The 21,681-nt window shown below is 43.3% G+C and overlaps 1 long non-coding RNA gene across 3 annotated transcripts in view; it reads right to left on the bottom strand.

Annotated features, from left to right (window-relative positions):
* Positions 1 to 1,432: 1,432 nt before the first annotated feature.
* Positions 1,433 to 21,681, bottom strand: part of LOC307212724 — a 33,519-nt gene continuing 13,270 nt past the window's right edge. For 2 of the 3 annotated variants that reach the window (XR_013837143.1, XR_013837144.1), the window contains 2 exons: positions 3,047 to 3,134; positions 1,433 to 2,533 (listed from right to left, as the gene is read on the bottom strand). This is a non-coding gene — a long non-coding RNA (uncharacterized lncRNA). Of the gene's footprint in view, positions 2,534 to 3,046; positions 3,135 to 16,651; positions 17,013 to 21,681 lie in introns of those variants that run through there. The other variant, XR_013837145.1, reaches the window with a different exon arrangement.

Raw genomic sequence — 21,681 nt, 5'->3', positions numbered from 1 at the left:
GCTGAAGGCAACGAGGTAATCCCCGCATCTGGAGCCAGGGCAGGCTCAGGCCCCTGACTCGGCCCAGCTGGTGTTTGTTGCAGGGGAAACTGTGCAGACTGGGACTCTTCAGGATCAGGCCCCAGACTTGGTTCAGAGGCAAAGGATCCGGTGCAGACTGAGACTCCTCTGGTTCCAATATCTATGAATTTCAATAAAGTATATGTATTAAAAAGGACATGTCTAGTAACCAATGAGCTGGCAGAGGGAGGTGTCACAATGAAAGGCATGTCACAATGACCTCCGCAACCTAGCAGCTCCTCTGACACTAGTAAGTTTGTTTATATAGCTTTTAATGCATGTTCAGCTCTTTAAAAATATGTAAAATGTGCTTATTCCTTTATATTCAAGCTGCCATTATCCCTGCACCTACTGAGCATTAATGTCATTCTATATTGCTGTATGTGTCATTGGAAACAAAGAAATCGCCCCTTGCATATTATTCATTTTATTACCATCCTTCACTAGTGGGTCCCAGGGCAGATTACAACCATCTGAAATTAAGCATTGAAACAGTTAAGACCAATTACAGTCACCAGAACAGTTTGAATCCTGAAAACACATATCTCAGGTGCCAGAGGTCAGGTTAAGAGGTGTGTCTTCAGCATATGTTAGAAACTATATAATGAAGGCGTGTGGCTGAAAAGCTCCTGGCAGGCGCAATGGTGCACAAGTGCGAGCACCGTGACCACCACTTGTGTCAACATGCAGAGGGGCCAGGAGGCCAGCTGGCAAGCCCAGCTCGGACGTCTCCTTCCATCGGCCCGTGCTCCAACATAAATCAGCGACCCGAAATTCAAAAGCCAGGGCACACAATTAGCAGAGTACTGTGCACACAGAATTAGGCGTGAGGCATAAGTCATGCTACAGCTACAGATTTATTAAACATAAATCAGAACAAAGAAACATGTCGTCTCTCTCTCATGTTGTCTCGGAGAGAACAGCAAAAGCTGTACACAAACGGAAGTTTCCAGCAAGCTGTGCTGGAATGTAAACAGACACGTGATATGCAATCTTATGCCTGTTCCTTAAGGTGGAACGGAATTTGCAACAACTTGATGCTAAAGCTTAGCGTTACGGTGAGGGGGATCCCAGGAGTGAAGCTGCAGACACGTGGAGGAGGACGGTCGAAAAAGGAGCCCAACGACGATCCAAGCTGGAAACCCAGCAAAGGAACAAGCAGGTGCAGGCAGCTTAAATGGGCAAGGGGTGGATCTGAGGGAAGCCCACCATCGGCTCTGCCCCCTGGCACAGCCCAAATGCCAGCCTGCGTCCCCTTTCACCAAAGCAGGGTGCAGGCTAGGATTCTGTTCCTGATAGGCAAGGGCTTATGATCCCACCACCTGTCAGGAAGGGCACTGACGTTCAAGTTTCCTAATCAGGGCCCCAGTGAAGCCTCCGCCATCCCACAATGCCACCACACCAAGAAGATGAGCAGACTTCTCTACGGAGGGAAGCATTTCTTCAACAGTAGACATACTGAGAAGCTGGAAGTGGCTGCAGGTACACAAAATATGCATCCAAGGCTGCTGTGTTCTCCCTCCCCCCACGCCCTCCTCAACTCTTCTTAGCCACTTACATACACATACCCAAAAAATCGGCTGTTGTGCCCTCCTGGGCAGGTTTGGAAGAAAGGGGTCGCTGGGAGTTCAGTCCAACAGAAGTGACTGAAAGTTAAGGATCCCCAATTCCCAGTTTTTGCTGGTAGGGATAGTTGAGGGCAGCAGGAGCCTGAAGGGAACATGGACTCCCCACTGCTTGTGCTCTACAAGTTGCATGGGCGGCGCATGCTCAGTTCCTCTCCATACTTTCTAACTAAAGAGCAAACCATGTGTCTGTGCATTATAAAGTACACAGAGGGAGTCTGTTGAAGAACCTGCTTCCCTCCACGTCTGGGCATGTGGCGCCACTGCAAGGCTGTGCCACCAACACGGTTCCAGGAGGACACACCCTGGGATGCCTCCTGAAGAAAGCTGCCCATGCAAGGAGCCTCTGAGCAGCTTGGGAAAAGCGGACAAAAGAAGAAAGAGGCTCAGGAAGTAAGGTCCAAAGACGACTGAGAGAAGGAGAAAGAAGGGAGAGCGAGGAGGAAGGGTTTCTTCTGGAAATGGAGCGGAGGTGTGTGCCTAATTTATCAGGAACATGAAGGACTAGGCTAGGCCCTCTGGCCCACACACCGCACTCCACTGCTTTCATTCAGAAATTTGGGGCCTGTCATTTAGGGCTTCAGTACTAAAATGAACACCTCGAATTCAGCCCAGAAATGAACTGTGAACTTTAAAGCAGCAGCTATATATTATCTCTAAAGGAAACCCCAGCCAGTAATCTGTCTGGTGCATTTTGGACTAGTTATCGTTTCCAAGTCGCCTTCAAGGGCAGCCCTGCATGGAGTGCACTGCAATAATCTAGTCTGAAAGTTACCAGAGTAATCATAAAGTTACCACAGGTCACGTGGGGGAATTGTGAATTATTATGCCATTAAGTTCCATAGACCCTGATAAAAATAAGTTAAAGAAGCACAAATATCTGAACGTGTATGTATGTATGTATGTATGTATGTATGTATGTATCGTATATAAGCATGACTAGAGTAACCATCTTCCCTTTATGGAGGTGGGAGAAATTGACAATTGATGGCCTTGGGCAGATCGTGGTGAGGAAGAAAAAGCGAAGGCTCCAGAGTCTAGGAGAATTGGCCAGGGAACAGGAAATTGACAGAAAAGCATCCAGGATTCTCTCTACATTGACAGGGATTGTGGAAGTACGTGTGTGACAGGAGTGTGACTCTGAAATGGTTTTTATTTTTATTTTTTTAAAAGCTGGCTATTTCATTTGAGCTCTGGTTGCCCTAATGAACCAGCCTCCACTGGGGACACCTGTCTATTTTTCTAGAAAACTATTGTCTAGTTGACACCCTTCCCTAATCCATATAAGACTGGTTAACATGGGCAACAATCCTTATCCCACTTACCTGGGAATGAGCACCACTGAATTCAATAGGACTTACTTCTGAGCAGACATGGCTAGAATCACGCTGTTAATCATAGTAGCTATATCCCGGACTCTGCAGAAATCTATCAGTTGCCAGTTTGTACCTGTCAATAAATTGGTTATGTTCTTTTATCATCCTTCTTACTAGCAAAATAAGCCAAATTAACAGCAAGACACGCATTAATTAATGCAGGAGGGTGTATGTGCATTTGTCAAAATACCCAACCTGTTTCATAAATATTATTGTCTGTCTTTGTGTGCTGTGTTTCCTATGTACAGCTAGTTCTTTTTCACCCTCCCGCTCTTAAAACCAAATCTTTGGTTTGTAATTATAGTTTCAGCATGTTGTTGGGTTATCTTTCTTTTCTTACTTACCCTTCTTATACATATATTTTACTTTGTATTATACCTAAATCATTTTAGCAGCAGGAAAAGGTCAAGTCAGGAGTTCAGATGCCATGTTTTCCCGCCATTTCAAAAATCCCACAAGCTGGGCCAAACCTGGCACTACTTTCAGTATAGCTAGTCGATTTGCAGAGAATACCTTTCTGTAGCTTTCTCTGTCTATAAAGCATGCTATTAATAGGTGCTGTTAGAGCTGGAAGTAGAAATCCCTGGCTCTTGTGAGCCCCTGAGCTTCAGATTGGTGATTCTCTCTAGGCATCAAAGAATTCACAAGTACCAGATCGATTCCACTTGCCCAGTTTCATCATTGGCTCTCTTCAATAGGAAAAGCTACAAAGTCTTCAGGCTGGGGCAGATTAACCTGAGCAGTCAACAGAAGGAAACGACTGGCTTTGGGGTTGCTCACTGATCTGATCTCTCCATGTTCACTCGTGGATCCCACCCCACAGCTGTCTACAACTCAACTTTAAGGGTAGAACAGAAATTCGATTCAGTTCAAATTTAAGCACAAATCTACCTAATTCACACTAGAGCAAAATACAACGCAACCATCCTTTGACATCCTTGCTTCTCTGAATTTTTACAGTCAGTACAGTTCTCTGGCCAAGTAATGTGTGTACAAATGCATGTATTAGTCAAAGTACCGTACAAACAAGTGTTCCTTTAGCTGTTGCTTTAGTGGAAACTGCTTTGCAGAAATGTATATATGTTAGGCAGAATTGCAGACAAGCATGTATATATTAGGAGAAATCAGCCCTAAAATGCCAATGTATCTTCATAAGAATTTTTTAAAAACAAAAAAAACCTGATGTGGAAATGTGGAGAACTGAATTTAAGGTTGAAAAAACAAAACACTGAGATAAATTGAAATTGACATGAGCTAGCTAGGGCTGGGGGGGGGGGGTTACACTCTCGCTCCTGCAGCCAGGGGGGCCTGGCTTAATAGACTACATTATAGTGTGAAAATAACTTTTACATGCACTGGGAAACAAAAAAAAAAAAAAAGTGTGACTCTTTTGTGAGAATCACTTTATTGTGGTGGTCTGGAACCAAACCTCCAATATATCCAAGGTATGGTTGTATATGTAAATGAAATTTGTAAATGTTAGAGTAATTTTGGTAAACCTGTATGTGATAGTATGTATTGTGTTAAATATGTAGGTAAATATGTTAGATTAGAGTTAGGTTGGGAGTGGAAATGTGCCCCCACCTTAGGTGCAGAATATTGTTAGGGGAGCACTTTGTTTTACAGTAGCATCGCTGATATTCTTGGCTACACACAACCATTGTAGCTGTGCTATTTCCTTCAGAATTCCCTACATCTTTCATCTGCTAATATCTTTTCAGGAAATATTGAAAACCAGTTGTGAGTGGAAAGCTAATTCACTTTGGTGCCTAGTTGAAAATACTGTCCTTCAGCTGACACAATCTCAGCCAGCCTATTTCTTGAATCATTTTAGCCCTGAACAACTCTGGTACATGGAACACTTTTGTAGCACCAACATTACCTGGTTGAAAGTAATACTTTCAAACAATCATATTTTTGCCTGTTTCACCCAAAACTTGCATGCTATTTTATTTAAGAGTTGAGGGGGCTTTTAGTTTCAACCCTGTAAAAAGCACCCTATAGACAGATTTTTCTTTTCTCGGGAGAGTGGCAAACAAACACAAAACTGTTCACATATTCAAAGTGAGGGGAATGACTTATGTAGCCACTCTGAATTGGCTTTGCGACATTGTCACATGTCCAAATCTAATTGGCTACATGGTACCTGGGTGTACTAATTAATACCTCATTGGCTGGGCTCACAAAGACAGCATGAAGAAAATGACAGTGTTTTTAAAAATCTGATATCAAGGTGGGGGTGAGCAATGAGACAGAGGATTGGGGAACATTCAAACTCCTTCCAAACCCCTTGACTGCTACAAAAATATTTCCTGGTGAACATTTAGGTCAGCAATAAAAATGTCCCTCTTTTATCCACTTGTGACTATCCCAGGACCAGTCCAAAATATTTTGGTACCTGAGGTGAACCACAAAATGGTGCCTCCTTCCCCAGGGAAGAAAGGATGAGTGAAGATCTACATCAGGAACATGGGGTGAGGGGGGATAAAAACCTACATCAGAATCTGTTGCCTCTGTGAATCTTGCCACCTGAGGCAATCCCCTCACCATGCCTCGTGGGTGGGCCTACCCTATGCCTCCATACTTTTATTACGTATAAATGTTCACTATAAACAAATACTGTCATACTGTGAGCATTGATGGGTATTTCCACACATATATACACATATATATATCCACATGTTGTGTTCATTCACCCGATTCCCCTGTCAATGACCATTTGTGGATTCTCATCCATTTCATTCTATCATCCTTATCAACATAGACATTATAAAATTGTCTTCTGTTCACTGGCATCAAAACAGTAGTCAGGTGAATTTTTGCCTTAAGAATTATTTAATAAGTAACATATGTAAATCAGTTGGCTCCATCACATACAATATGCAGCCAATACTAATTGAAAAGACAGCTTTCATCTGATTCTTTCCTTCGTTTTGGGCAAGAAATGTGGGTTTCCCCCCCTCCCCCTCATTTCCATTTTTTTGGCAGCTCTTCGGCAGCAGTTAATATCAGTGAACATCTGTCCAGCAGGCAAGTGATTATTGACTCCAGCCAAGCATTAGCTTAAAGATTTGTAGGAGATAACTCCCTTGTCTTTTTAACTCTCTAAAGAATGTCCCTAATGCATACAATATTGGCTGGAAGGGGGAAACTGCAAATCTGTTTCTTTTTTCAATTTTTGGAATAGACATTATCATGGCAGCTGTTAAGACAGCATAGATGCTTCCAGTAAGCGGGGCACCCTCAGCTTAAAGGCGCTTAAGATGTTTGTTTGTTTAGGATTTATATCCCACCTCTACAGGAGAAATATTCAAGGTGGCAGACTATACAACAGAATTAAAACAATATGTTAAACATGTATTGCTAGTTTTGCAGCAGGTATTTCAAAGCAGTCCCATCACATCTGAACTGGGTGCCATTTTCGTAGCCAGCGCCCTGACATAGTACCAAGAGGAGAGAAGGGCTCCAACCATTTTGAGCAAAGTGTCTCTGTAAATAGTATACATTACAGCAGAAGCCCTGTTCACACAACAAAGTTGTGTAAAGCGAACACATGATGGAGAGGGGAGAGGAAATGGCACCACATCTGCCAGCTTTGCTCCTAAACTCCATGTGTTCATCCAGAGGTCTAAAACAAAGTCTCCATGCCTGTGCATCTATTCACTGCATGCCTGGAAGTTTATGTTGGAAGTGTAAAGAAAAAGAAGGGACATTTTATCATATGTGGTGAGAATGTAAAAAAGTGAAAGGATTCTGGGAAATGATTTATAATGAATTGAAAAAGATGTTGAAATATACATCTGTTAAGAAACCGGAGGCTTTTCTTTTAAGAATTGTAGGAAATGAAATATGTAAAAAAGACTGTAAACTTTTCCAATATGCAGTAACAGCGGCGAGAATACTCATGGCCCAAAAATGGAAACAGGAAGAATTACCAATAGTTGAAGAATGGAGACTGAAATTGACGGACTTTGCAGAACTGGATAAACTAACGGGGAAGATTTGATATTTGCGAGACCAGAAGTTCATCGAGGACTGGGGAAAATTTACAGATTATCTGAAAAGTATATGTGATGAACAAACAACGCTTGTAGGCTTTCAAGATGTTCTGTGAAAATATGAGGAATATTGTAAAAAAGGGAATAAGATTGGGGAGGTTATATTTTAAAGGCAATATTAAAATTAGAAAATGTGTGAATAAATAAACAAAACGGAAGATTGATACTGATGGAGCAGAGAGATGGAGCTGGGTGTCATTGGCATATTAATGACACTTAGCTTCAGATCCCCTGATTGTTGCTCCCAGAAACTTCATATAGATAATGTACAGCACGGGTAAAATGCCTGATGACTATAGGACCACATAGGATAGTTCCTACAGGGTTGAACAGAAGTCTCCAATGCTGCTTTCTGAAAGCACCCTTAGGGACAAGAATGGAACCACCGCAAAGCAATGTCCCCAACTCCCTGAAGCTCATCCCAAAGATGCTGTGGTCAATGTTAATAAAAGTCCAAAAGAATCAACATGGTTGCACTCCCCCCATCTCTGTCCCAACAGTGGTGATTGGTGGCAGGCAGCCATTGACCAGAGCTTCAGTCCCCAAACCAGGTGTGAAGCCAAATTGAAATGGGTCTAGATAACTGTTTTTTTCTGAGCATTCCTTTTTTTTTTAAATAAAATTTTTATTAATTTCCAAATTTTTAACATAAACAAAAACAACATAAAAACAAACACAAAAAATCATATTTTCTTAACCTTATTTCCATAACCCTCTTTTCCCGGACTTCCCCATACCTTTCCCTTTTTGCATCCTTAATTTAAACCATTATTCAGCAACCCTTCTTAACCGATTAAATTAAATTCATTCTCTTTTTCAATTTCACCCTATAATTAAACACAATTTTCCGCTGCAATTCTACGTCTTCTTTTCCCTCAGCATTTTAGCACTCCTCAATTTTATAATAGTTCTTAAGATACATCTTAAATTTCTTCCAATCTTCTTCTACAGTCCCTTTCTCTTGGTCGCGGATTCTGCCGGTCATTTCTGCCAATCCCATAAATTCAATCACTTTCGCCTGCCATTCCTCCAGTGTGGGTAGCTCTTTTTTTCTGAGCATTCCTAAAGCTATTCTGTCAAGCCTTTCTGAGCACCTGACTAGTGTAGCATCACTCATTAATAAACATGCCATAGATACGAGTTCAGATGGTACTGTACAGTGACTCTGTGTTCTCTTAAGGGTCTATTTCTATAGACAGCCATGAAGTAGTGTTATGATATCGTCGGGAGTTGGAGTCCAACAACTTCTGGAGGACGCTACATTTGCTACCCCTGATCTAGCCCTAAGCAAGTCTTATCAGCTTCAACCAGCACGGCTTGTTGGGCAAGGATGATGAGAGTTGCAATGCTTGACATCTGGAAGGTGGTCTGCTGGCTATCCCTGGGATAGAGTTCTGGAGTTTGTCTAGAATGATCTAAGCCCAAAGCCATTAAGCTTTACGTTTGTTGCCAGAATAAAATAAGAAAAAGCCCCCTGTGTGCAGCTGACAGCTCTTTAGAAGAAGGTTAGAAAACAACTGTAATAAGCAAATAAATACTAGTATTTATGGTTGTCTAGTAGGACAGTTGTAAATGCTGTTAATTCAATATGAGCCAAACGCCCACTGGAGCATTTGTTCCAACTGGAGTTCACTTAGTGCTATCCTAGAATAAGTTGATTTCTTATTGGCTTTCCAATATGCTTTTCACCAGCAAAATTATTTTGACTCTTACTCTTTACAGGGAATGTGGTAACATGATAATTACTGTAGTTATGTCTGTCAGCAGACTTCTTATGAGGCAAAAGCAACCTTGTACCCAGTAGGTACAATTTCTTACCTATGAAATCCCATACTTCTGCCCTTTCTTTCAGGTGACAAGAAGCAACTTGTGAACTATAGTTTTTTTTCAGCCTCCCGAAATTGTCAGCAACAGCAGCCATTATTCCACCAGTGCCTGCGAGACTATTTCTGGAAACAGAGCAGCCTCTCTGAAAGCCTGGGCATTTCTATGAATCATAGTTTGAATGAATACGCTAGACTTAAACGGCCTCGGTCCAGTATATCTGAAGGAGCGTCTCCACCCCCATCATTCTACCTGGACACTGAGGTCCAGCACCGAGGGCTTTCTGGCGGTTCCCTCACTGCGAGAAGCCAAGTTACAGGGAACCAGGCAGAGGGCCTTCTCGGTAGTGGCGCCCTCCCTATGGAATGCCCTCCCACCAGATGTCAAAGAGAACAACAACTACCAGACTTTTAGAAGACATCTGAAGGCGGCCCTGTTTAGGGAGGCTTTTAATGTTTGATGTAGTACAGTATTTTTTATTTTATTTTTTTGGAAGCCGCCCAGAGTGGCTGGGGAAGCCCAGCCAGATGGGCGGGGTATAAATAATAAATTATTATTATTATTATTATTATTATTATTATTATTATTATTTATCATATGCATATATGCAGACCCTCCAAGTGTCACTATTTTCCAGGGACGTCCCTGATTTAGAGAAGCCATCCTGGTTTCTGATTTGATCCAGGTATGCCCCACTTTTCCTTAAGATGTCCCTATTTTCACTGGAGATATGTTGGGGGGTCTAGACTTATCTGACCCCCGAGCCATCCGAAGGCAGCCCTGTATAGGGAACCTTTAATGTTTAAGGTTTTATTATGTTTTTATATATGTTGGAAGCCACCCAGAGTGGTTGGGACAACCCAGTAAGATGTGTGGTATATAAATAGTAAAATTATAATTATGGGATGGGAAATCCCTAGTTTAACTGGGAAAATCTTGGAGGGTATTATGTATGCTATAAGAATGGTATTGAACGTGGGTGGCGCTGTGGTCTAAACCACCAAGCCTCTTGGGCTTGCCATTGGAAGGTTGGCTGTTCAAATCCCCGAGACAGGGTGAGCTCCCTTTGCTCTACCCCAGTTCCTGCCATCCTAGCAGTTCTAAAGCACACAAGTACAAGTAGATAAATAGGTACCGCTGTGGTGGGAAGGTAAAATGGCGTTCTGGCACTTGTCACGGTTTTCTGTTGCACCAGAAGTGGTTTAGTCATGCTGGCCACATGACCCAGAAAGCTGTCTGTGGACGAATGCCAGCTCCCTTGGCCTGAGAAGCGAGATGAGCGCCACAACCCCATGGTTGCCTTTGACTGAACTTAACCATCCAGGGGTCCTTTACCTTTACCTTTGAACATGTGGCAAACAGAACGTTGCCTGAACATTGTCTCCTTTGACTAAGGGGACTGACCTGCAAGTAGAAAAATGCTGTCTTCCTCAGGTGACTGAGCTCAGCTGCACTGTTTTTAGCCAGTATCTGTTCCTCAGATTTTAGAGAGTGCTCAAGCATTTGCCAATTGCTTCCACCTTTCAAAACTCTTATTTCAGTCAGCTCTACCATTAGGCAAAGTGAGGCAGCCACCTCAGGCAGCAGAGTTTGACTTTCATGAAAGGGCAGCAAATTATATTCCCATTTCATACAGTCTCTGTCAGGTTTGAGATTAATAATTTATACTGCCCTAGTCAGAATCTGTGCATATCATATATGTGAGAGTGTTATGTGTGGCTTTTTCTTGTTGTTTAAGAAAACCTATTTCACTTTGAACTTTAAATAAGAGTCATTGATTTTGTTCCATTTCATCTCGACAAAGAAAAATCTCTATCCGAAGAGAAAGGTTGTTCACCATTAAGTGCAAGCAAAGGGGCTCCTTGACCTCAGCCAAGTTGTTAATGAGGAGGAAGCTAATGGGGAGAAATTGATCTCTTCATAATTTATCCAGGGAGACAGGGATGTTGCAAATGTGAAATCTCATTATTATCACAGTTTGGGGGAATAATATATTTTTTTTTTAAAAAAAAAAAACCTGGAGAAGTCAACATTATTAAGTTTCTTCCCAGCCAGAAACTTTACACTGCAGTGGTGGCAGTTCTGGCCTGTTTTAAATCATTTCTGCACGCTGAGTTCTCCTTTGCTTCCCTGGTTAAAACTACTGCTGTAATAAAGCAATAGTCATTCACTAGCAAATCTGCCAGTTCTCCCAAGAAGCTACAGGGCCAGCCTATGAGAATAAAGTGGTGAGCTATACATGGGCATTATTATCCTATTTGGGCTAAGCTGGTCTTCCTTTGCTGGTGCTTTTGCTTAAACAGCAGTTGATGCTTTTACCCCTTCAGCCAATGGATGGGGCCAGAGTATCCTTTCCCTTTGTTTCTGCTGTCTTAGTTGAGATGGGCAGATGAAGCAGAGCATTCTTTCATGTAGGGTGAGGGCAAGCCAATGGTTGGCCAAAGCACATCTCATCATTCAGCATCAGTGACAATATGCAGGCACCATCTAATTAGGAGCTACCGTATTTTTCGCTCCGTAGGGCGTGCCGGACCATAGGGCACACCTAGTTTTTAGGGGGGGGGGAATAAAGAGAAAAAAATTATTCCTCCCCCCCCCCCGCCCGCCCAAAAGAGCAAAGAAGCCAAGACAGCGAGCAGGATCCATCCTTATGCCTTATGAGGAACGGCTAAGGGAGCTGGGCATGTTTAGCCTGGAGAAGAGGAGGTTAAGGGGTGATATGATAGCCATGTTCAAATATATAAAAGGATGTCACATAGAGGAGGGAGAAAGGTTGTTTTCTGCTGCTCCAGAGAAGCGGACACGGAACAATGGATCCAAACTACAAGAAAGAAGATTCCATCTAAACATTAGGAAGAACTTCCTGACAGTAAGAGCTGTTTGACAGTGGAATTTGCTGCCAAGGAGTGTGGTGGAGTCTCCTTCTTTGGAGGTCTTTAAGCAGAGGCTTGACAACCATATGTCAGGAGTGCTCTGATGGTGTTTCCTGCTTGGCAGGGGGTTGGACTCGATGGCCCTTGCGGTCTCTTCCAACTCTATGATTCCATGATTCTATGATTCTTTAGCCATGCGCAACCTCTCCAGCCTCGTTTTTAGCTGCGGGGCCAGGGCGGGGGAAGCCCAAGCTTCCTCTGATCCCAGCCCCGAAAACAGGTCCAGGAGCAGCGGCAAGATTGCGCGCAACCTCGCTGCCGCTCCTGGAGCTTGCGGGGTTGGGGGCGGGGGAAGCCCCCAGAACAGGCTGCTATCCGCAAGCCTTCGGAGCCTGGCAGGAACTCCTGCCGGGCTCCGAAGGCTTGCGGATAGCTGCCTGAAGCCTGGAGAGCGAGAGGGGTCGGTATGCACCGACCCCTCTCGCTGTCCAGGCTTCAGTGAAAGCCTGCATTCGCTCCGTAGGACGCACACACATTTCCCCTTCATTTTTGGAGGGGAAAAAGTGTGTCCTATAGAGCGAAAAATACGGTAAACTTGATTCCCTTTCATGGCAGCCAGCTACCCACCTCCACCTTTGGCCTTCTTGCTGCCTTATCTGGGCTGATGCAAAAGGACATAGGGGGTCCTTCTTCCCAGAGCCAGGTATTCAGGAAAAGGGCCCAGGAAAATGCCTTCAGTTTTTAGAATCTAAGCTTAAAAAGTGTTTGTAACTGCAGAGCCATGGCAGGCAATCTTCCCAAGCCACGTTACCTCGAATTCCTCACTTTGAAGGACCTGTTTGGCCTTTTCTCGGCCCCCAAGTGGCAGTGGCTCGCCATTCTTTTCAGCCGAACATAAAAGAATGGGGGCAGTGGTCCAGCAGGCAAGGTCATCGGGAGGAGGGAAGCAAGCTCCTTGTAGCTGCTTCTTCTCTGGCCAAGGGACAAGGCCAAGCTGGTCTCCACCTTGCTTTGACGTTACTCCTGGGAGGTAGCAAGTACAGCCTCTCAGTGACTCGGTCCCTCCTTGGCTGTTGGCAAAGGCCCGAGTGATTTGCTGCTTGGTTTGTAATCAGTATTTATATGATGTGTGAATTAATTTTATTCACCGTTTTGTACAACGCTCTGGGATCATTTGACGAATGGCAATTAAGAAATGCTTTACATGAATAAATAAATAAGTATAAGGCGACCATACCTCCTCCCCATCGATTGATAATAAAGCCAAGCCAAGAGGGAATGGATTTCCTGCATCCATGAAACCAAGGTTTCTGATACCGCCTTTCTTCTTCAATACAGTAAAATTGCAACTTGCACGTATTTAACATGCGTGATATCAGTTTGATGTGGTCGAAGGCTGGCTGGTTGAAATTACATGAATTAAATGCAGCAAAGGGGGAGAGCTTAAAAGCTCTTCTTGTTTTCCCGGCACAGAGAAATCTTTTAAGCTCTGCGCCTTCCTTGCTTTCCAGGCTCTGGGGTGCTCTTGTGCAGGCTGTGGGTGGTCTCCCGAGATCTCGCAGGAACTTGCACAGCCCCATGAAATCTCATGCAAGAGCATCCTGGAGCCCATCAAGCTTGGGGTGTGTGTGTTTGCAAGGCCTGCTTGGCGCACGGCTCCAGAATGGTAAGGATAGTTGTTGAGTCGTGTCCAACTCTTCATGACCCCATGGACCAGAGCATGCCAGGCACTCCTGTCTTCCACTGCCTCCTGCAGTTTGGTCAAACTCATGTTCGTAGCTTCGAGAACACCGTCCAGCCATCTCGTCCTCTGTCGTCCCCTTCTCCTTGTGCCCACAATCTTTCCTAAAATCAGGGTCTTTTCCAGGGAGTCATCTCTTCTCATGAGGTGGCCAAAGTATTGGAGCCTCAGCTTCAGGATCTGTCCTTCCAGTGAGCACTCAGGGCTGATTTCCTTCAGAATGGATAGGTTTGATCTTCTTGCTGTCCATGGGACACTCAAGAGTCTCCTCTAGCACCATAATTCAAAAGTATCAATTCTTCGGTGATCAGCCTTCTTTATGGTCCAGCTCTCACTTCCATACATCACTACTGGGAAAACCATAGCTTTAACTATGCGGACCTTTTTTTTCAGCCGGACCTCTCAGGTGGGCACCATTCCCATTATAATAATAAGAGAACAAGGGAGGCATTCGTGGTGAGCTCCAGCACCTCTTTTTCTAAGGAAAATATATATATAATATAATATATCTTGGTATTACTGTGCTTGAAAACTACCTCAAGATTGGTTTAAAGAGCTTTTTATTCCTCAAAAGTCATAGTGAGAAGTCATGCTTCCTGCTTCTAATTAAGTTGATGTATCGGACGAAGGATTTCTGCATCCTTACCTTTTTCTCAGGTTAGCTGTAAAAACCACTCAGCCAAGTAGTGAGACAATGAGAGCTAATTAAAAGCACCAGTGTGGCAGTAGTAAAGTAGCACAGTATGCAGACAAGATCCAGCTCTTCTGCACAGATATTTCAACATGTGTGCCCTGAATTAAAGAGCTTGCCTGTTTTTAATAACTCGAGATTAGATAAACAAATAGAGATACATCCTGATAGATAGATAGTAGATAAAGATGGATAAACACAGTGTAGATAGATAGATTCTATTTATAGCCTTCTCTTCATACAGATACCAGGTTTATATGAAGACACACAGAGAGACAGGGTTGACTGCATAAGTACATAGGTGAATGGATGTAAGGATTATACACATAATGATTATAGGGCTCCATATAAGGATTCTGCGCATATATATATATATATATATATATATAACACATAAGCATTATAATTCTGAAATATAATGATCAATATAGCATCTTTTCCTTTAATAGGTCCAAGCAAAATTAAATGCCCAGGGATTCATTTAACCTCATGTGACTTGTACATGGAAAAAAGCAAATTTTGTCGAGATAATTAATCAGCCTTGAGCAAAGCATGCATAAGGGTACCTTTATTCATTAGCTCGCTGGAAGGAGCCAATAAAACATAAATTGATTACTTCGACTGCATTATCTTTTCTAGTTGCTGCCAACTGTGGCTCCATCTTCCTTTCATTTAGTGCATTAAGTAGAATCATGATTTCTATTATTTAGGATGGAACAAGATGGAGAAATGAGACAAGTTTCAAACTGATGGAGAAAATGAAAGGTAGCCAAAAGGACTGGCTAGCCCTTCTTTTTAAAATCGTGATCATGAAATTCAGTCAACATACACACACAAAAAGGGGGAAACGTCTGGCACCTTGAAGACTAACAGATTTATTGTGGCGTTAGCTTTCATGGAAAAGAGCCCAGTTCATCAGATGTTTAACAATATTGTTGTTATTGTTTTGCTGTTTTGTTTTCATTATTTGTTTTTATCCTGCATTTTATTTTGCTAACCGCCCTGAGATCGTATGATGAAGGATGGTGTTTAAATCTAATAAAGAAATAAAATAGTAACTAAAATAAATATCATCTTAAGGTACCGCAAGACTTTTTACTTTTTTGCCATAACAGACTCGGGCGGCTGCATCCTCAGGACAAAATTCAGCAAAAAATGTTTCAAATGAAGAACACTGAGGACATGCACACATGCAGTGCTATAGCCTGGAATATTGGGTGCAGTTACGTTGACTAACAGTGGTTTTATCTACAAAACTTACCCCTTATTATGTATCAGCTGTCCTGTGCATACCCAGCCAAGGAAGCAATTCTTTATTGACAAAAGCAGGCACTTACAGCATAGATGCACATTTCTAGCATCTACAGTATGTGGCTATTTTCCAACTGCCCAGCAGAGCAGTTGAAGTAACAGTCAGGCCATGTCCCACACCCCCACGGCTTATGTGCCCTAGTCTGATGGGGTACATGAATGCAACCTGAGACTTCCTGCATGGAAGTCTTCATTGTACTTCCCTCTTCAAGCACCTCCTGGTTCTAGGAGACAGCAGAGCAGGGGACAGCAGAGCAGCCCACCCACCTGAGCAGCCTCCTCTGCTTCTGACTCATCTGGAACTTCTGCCTCTGTCTCTGATAGCTCATAGCCTTCCCTTTCCCTGGCTCCTACCACGCAGGTGGCACCAAACTTCTCATTGCTCCACCTCCAGCCCTCCTGCCTCCATCACACACCCATCAGAGCCCTGTCAGTCCCTGACATGAGCCTACATAATGGATGGATGGATGGATCATAGATTCATAGAATTGTACAGTTGGGAGGGACTCTGATGGATGAGATATTTGACAATAGAACTTGAACCATGGCCCGATCTCCACCAGGCCTTCCTCTGCTCCAATGGCCCTTAGGGCATGGCCACTAATGACCAATTTCTAAGAAAGGATTACTGGTATGCCGAATACGGGGATGTTTCTAAATTATTGACTATCTTGGCACCTTAAGCTTTATCTGGGCTAAGGGTCTAGGATTAAGACAAAAGTGTCTGAAGTGGACTTGGGCAAAACAGACAGCACATTTTCATAAATGGCAATAACTATGCATTTCTTTCATCAGAAAGAATTAGTTAATGGAATGAAACTGTTGTAGGAGGTGTATGCTATAGCCCCAAATTAGATATTTTAGGGAAAGAATCATATGGACTTGTGATTACAACCTTTGTTTCCCTCTTCTACCTTTTTTTTTGGGGGGGGGTTGCTGTATTCAATCTGCATCTTAGTCCAGAAGCGATAATTTAACATGGCTGTGCCATTCTCATAAGCCACAGCTTGTCAGTTTGCTGAATTATCAGTACCAAGTCAAGCAGTGCAGTAGAAACAGATCGCATGTGCCAATTTTCCTTCATTTGCTTACCATTTTCCAGTCACTGGAGGAAACTGCAAATGCCAGTCTTTCTCTTGCATGATAGAAGTGCGTCGAACTCAATAATTTAGCAGATGTTCATGGACAGCAGGTGGTCCAATGAATTACAGCAAAGACACAAGTCATTAATGTTAAGGTTGCTAGTCATCAAACTTGTTAAACTTATACTTTACAAGTGTCTTTTAAACTAAAAAAACAAGAAATTATAATCGCCTATGTAAGGGGCTGCAAGAAAGGTTACAACACGGGGCTTTTTAGTTCAGAGGGTGAACTCAAGGGAGATGTCTAACATTATGTGGTGTGGAGAAAGTGATCAGGGAGAAGTTTGTTCTCCTCTCATGATACTAGAACTCAATGAAGATGAATATTGGAAGACAAAAGAAGATACTTCATATAGCACAAAGTTAACTTTTGTCAGGAGATGGAGTGAAGCGTAGGTCAGCAATCAGAGCCAAACACTGTCGGTGAAGTTAACTCTTTATTTAAGAAACCAAAACAGCACAAGCCTAGTGACCCCAGCAGCTCTTCCCAGTAGGTCTTGCTCCAACCAGGGAGTTGCGAGGACTGAGACTCCTCCTCTCCCAAGCAATCTCAGACTGCATCTGCACACAAGTAATTTCTGCTCTGCTCTTTTCATTTCTCTGTGTGTCCTAGACCGGGGAAGGGGAGCTGATCGCAGCAGGATGGAGAGACACCCTGGATTCTTCAGTAGCCTGCCCCCCTGTCTCCTGGCCCCCTCCTCTCCAGCCTCTGCTTCTGCCTCGGAGTCTGAACTGCTGTCTGCCACAGCCTCTTCCTGCTCACTAAACCCTGTTGCCTCTTCAGCTTCTGACACCTCCTCCTCCCAATCTGCTCCTTCTTCTCCCTCTGACCACTCATTGTTGTCCCACCACCAGTCCCCTGGCTCTGAGCCTTCTTCCCCTGCGGTGTTCATTGAGGGTTCCCCGACTGGCACTTCCCTCAAGTTGAGAGAGTGGCCAGTGTGAGAACAGATGCCAGCCTAGATGGGCCTTTGGCCTGATCCAGCAGAGCTATTACATGAAGAGACATATCACCATGATCTTAAGCAGGAACACAACCTCCTTTACTAGATTCTCCCTCCAACAGACTAGGAAGAATGAAGGACGAGAACTTTACAATTCTCCACACCACACATAAGAACAGAACACATTGCTTTTCCCCCTACAATGTAGATTTACTTCAAAAAGGTGCCTAAAATCAATAGGCAATCTGGTGTGCCGGTGTAACATGACGTCACGTTATGTCATGGGTGCCATTGGGCACCCATAATCTGGGGCCCAAGTCAGCCCTCCTGCTCTCTGGTGTGTTCAGCATTTTTCAGAAATGGAAGTTCTGCAGCAACTTCTGTCGCTTAGGCCATTTTGTGCAGCACGTGTGCCAATAGGAACTAAAAACAGTGCCAAATTGGAATTCTTTACCAATGTACACAGGTGACAGCCTTTTAAAATCCATTTCCCATGCTCTTTTAAGAGGAATAATTGACAGAACAGTGAGGTGCAACACACTGAAGAATGAGGCTCAGTAGCAGCACTTAATTTGGCTGCGAGAATTTGTCTTCTCAAGAGCGTCATCGTTTAGCTGCAACCGTCTTCTGATTTCTAGATGCCAGTTTCTGAAAAATGATGATGGCTTGAATCTGCTGCAGTATTAAAAATGCTCAGGGAGCTTAAGTCACTGGGTTGAAACGGATATTCTTAAGAACAGAGGGCTCTTCCTTATACCAAATCAGACCATTTGTCTATCAATCTCAGCTTTGTCTACAGTGACTTGTAGTAGCTTTCCTGTTTTTCAGCCAGAAGTTTTTCCTAGCACTATTTGCAGAGGCGCTAGACACTGGACCTGGGAGTTTCTGCATGCAAAGCAAAAGTCACCCATAGTGCATAAATATTGCCGGCACATGCAGCCACTCTGACCGTTCTCATCTGATCAAAGGCAATGATATGCACATCAGGGCAGGAAAATTCTGCAGTCCATGTTATTAGTAAATATATTAGAAGGAAGTGTGATTGTGGCGATCACACACAGGGCCCCCGGACGTTTGACGGTCTATTGACCCTGTGCCGCCACTGCGATTGCTTTTTCCGCTGCCACCACCCCGTATCTCACGGGGACACACGGAGTCCAGTCAGTTGTTAACATAAACAAATCAAGTTTATTTTTAAATGCAGGAACAAGCTTATGGTTTCAGTTAATTTTTCTCCTGTCAGTTTCTTATTCTTAGTTCTTAACAACTCCAAACTGATTATTCCAACTAATTATCTGACTCCACCTAACAATCCTCTCACTCTTTCACAATACAACTCTACCAACCCACACCTAAACCTCAACTCAACTCAACTCAACTCCCAAACCTCAACCCCCAACTCAACTCAACTCCTTTCAAAACCTCCCACTCTAACTTTTATTCCCCCCTTGCATTCTCACTGGCCAATCACATCACACCTATTTTAACCCTTTCCTTATGACCCATCCTAGGAGGCAAACGCCACAGTGATGCTGCCAGTTTAACTCTAAAAGGGAAATCAAGTCTGCAGTATGGTGTCCTGTGTGTCGGTAGATATGGGTCAAATAGACCTGGCTTCATGGCCATGCAGGAACTGTGTGACTTTGGACCAGCCACATACTTGGAGGGGTGCATTAGAGGCATAAATGGCATCATCCTGTTCCCTGCCAATATTGCTAAAAATGAAAGACTGCTCGCTTCAGCTAGTTTCTCAGGGGAAGTATGCCATAAATTTGAAGAGAGCCCTGCACGTCTCCAAAAGGGAAAAGCAACCCAGGACTGATGAAAAATGAACTCGAGCTGAACTCTCCCAGTGGCAACTCAATGAGGAATAACAATGAGATATATGTGAGGATAATGGTGTGAAATATTCTATGAGACACAGAAGGGTGACCTAGTGTTCCCGTGCAAAGGAAAACAAGGATCAGGTCTGACGTGCTAAGCAACCTGTCTCCCTGGCAGCTCATATATAAGGAGGAAATTATGTTCTCCATATGAGCCTCGTCTAATTTAATAACAAACGCTCACACTTTCAAAATGCTGCAGAGGCTTTTACAACTCACTTAATGCTTACAAATTACTTCTAATACTGTACACTAAAAATAAAACATGCCATTTGCTGATTCATTAATAAGTCATATAAGGCAGGTGAAGGTACACATAGCAATTCTCTGAACCTTTGGCATTAGTATTCAAATCTCTCCCCCTCCCCCAACCCACCATGTTGTATTTTCAGAGACGTGGTAATAGCACCTCATCAGGAGAACTGGAAATCTTATAGGGATATGTATTGCACAGTCTTGACTTCCAGTGCAAAATGTGAAACATGGAACACAGCAGCTTCTTTGGGGAATTTCTATATTTATTGAACATTTCTAGCCCAAAGGCTGCATAGCGCCTGGAAATTTCCAATTTCCTGAGACATACTCTGCACACCAACACCCTTGCGATGTCCAGCGAGCTCCGCATCTCATGCCCTCAGTTATAGCAAACCTTCAAAATGTAGCAAAACTCTCCCCCAGAAATAGTAGGACCAAAATTGTAAACATATTAAGGTTATGGAACCCCTGCCTGTGATATACAGTAGATGACAATCACAGAGTTTAGGTACAGAATTCTAAGCCACCCTGACAATTCCATTCCTCGTGTTCTTAACTCTTTGCCTAACCTTCCATACTTTCTGCTCAAGCCCTCAAAATTTATGTTGCATTTCTTGCTTCAAGTACACGTCAGATGAATATTTGGCTTGTGATCCTGGATTTTTAAAATTATTTATTTCGCCTTCCCATGTTGAATGTTGCTTGGCTTGCTCCGCTGAAACACTTGCAGGCAACCAGCAACTCTGCCTGACTGTCTGTGGCTGTAAACCAGGAATCTTCAAGACCCAGGAGCCCCTTTTAACCCAAACATGCATTTGGGGATCCATTTCTTAATCTTTTACCATGATTTACACGGTAGTAGTGCTCCTGTTGCGGCCTACCTTGGATCAGACCACAACCCACCAGCTGAAGACCGGTGTTCTAAACTACTCTACCACAATGGGATACAAATCAAGGAAGAATTTAACAAGTTCCCTTGAGTTCCCTTAGGAAAAATGAAATGAAATGAAATACTACTACAGTAGTACCTCAGAAGTCGGAATGGAATCCGTTCTGGAAGTCTGTTTGACTTCCAAAACGTTCGGAAACCAAAGTGCGGCTTCTGATTGGCTGCAGGAAGCCCCTGCAGCTAATCAGAAGCCATGGGAGCCCTGCTGGACGTTTGGGTTCCAAAGAACATTCACAAACCGAAACACTCACTTTGCAGCGCTTGGGAGCCAAAATGTCCAAGTACCAATGCGTTTGGGATCCAAGGTACAACTGTACAGTGGTACCTCGGGTTACATACGCTTCAGGTTACATACACTTCAGGTTACAGACTCCACAAACCCAGAAATAGTGCTTCAGGTTAATAACTTTGCTTCAGGATGAGAACAGAAATCGTGCTCCGGCAGCGCGGCGGCAGCAGGAGGCCCCATTAGCTAAAGTGGTGCTTCAGGTTAAGAACAGTTTCAGGTTAAGAACAGACCTCTGGAACGAATTGAGTACTTAACCCGAGGTACCACTGTACTTGAAATTCAATAGATCCTATAGCTGGAATTACATACAACCAAACCTCTGCTTTTGGGGGGTTATTTTTAAGACGGTTTAGGATAATTAGGCCTTTTTCTAGAGAAGATTAAAACAACAGCATGATTTTTATCACTAGGCATTGAGGGTGCAGTCTTTGGAATTTGGGGGCTAAATAAAAGTTATTTCAAGGTAAAAGGAGTAACACAGAAAATTTTTGCTTGCCAACCAAGAGAATGAAACCCAAGTTTGATGAGCCAAGGAACCAGTATTCAAGTTCGGCATCTCAAATGGCAAAAAGGTTTGCATTAAAAAAAAAAATGTTAAAACAAAATATTCATGGAACAATCTCAGGCAACAACCAAATGTGTAAATATGACCATCTGCTT

This window comes from Podarcis cretensis (genome assembly GCF_951804945.1).
Source record: "Podarcis cretensis genome assembly, chromosome: 3".
Lineage (NCBI taxonomy): Eukaryota > Metazoa > Chordata > Lepidosauria > Squamata > Lacertidae > Podarcis > Podarcis cretensis.
The sequence above is the reverse complement of the archived record's forward strand: the minus strand, read 5'-3'. Positions and strand labels throughout refer to the sequence as shown.